We start from the raw sequence: 524 nt of genomic DNA, 5'->3' as shown, positions 1-524 counted from the left end.
ACACATACACACACACATGCATACACAGCAGAGAGCCAGGCTGATTGGATGGTGGACGGCTGGAGTTGTTATTACAGAGCATCCAGCAGAGTCTGGTTTGCAGGATAAGGACGTCCTTACAGGGCATTTCTCAGTGTGAATGATGAGGAAACAGCCCCCTGTGTGTGTGCATGTGTGTGTATGAGAGAGAGAGAGAGAGAGAAAGAGAGAGACTGATAGAGACCCAGAGAGAAAGTTTGAACAAGAGGAATAGAGAACGTGGACAGATGCATCCGTCTGCCTACATATTTTGGCCATCAAATAGAAATCTTGGCAATGCTTGCAAAAAGTGACTTTCCCCATTGGACTAGTCGGTGCCAAGAGTTTGCCTGCAGAGAAAGAAACTGGAGAATAAGAGAGGAACTCACAAGGCTTTACATTCTGATACAGGAAAGCCTCCAATAAACCTTTCTTTCTGCAAAGACATCTCCATCTTTGGTGTCCATGAGCAAGAGTAACAAGAGGGCCTTTTTCAAAGCCAGACA

This window comes from Morone saxatilis, unplaced genomic scaffold (genome assembly GCF_004916995.1).
Source record: "Morone saxatilis isolate NCDOM2014 unplaced genomic scaffold, NCSU_SB_2.0 Contig7, whole genome shotgun sequence".
In the NCBI taxonomy this organism is placed as follows: Eukaryota; Metazoa; Chordata; class Actinopteri; family Moronidae; genus Morone; species Morone saxatilis.
The sequence above is the reverse complement of the archived record's forward strand: the minus strand, read 5'-3'. Positions refer to the sequence as shown.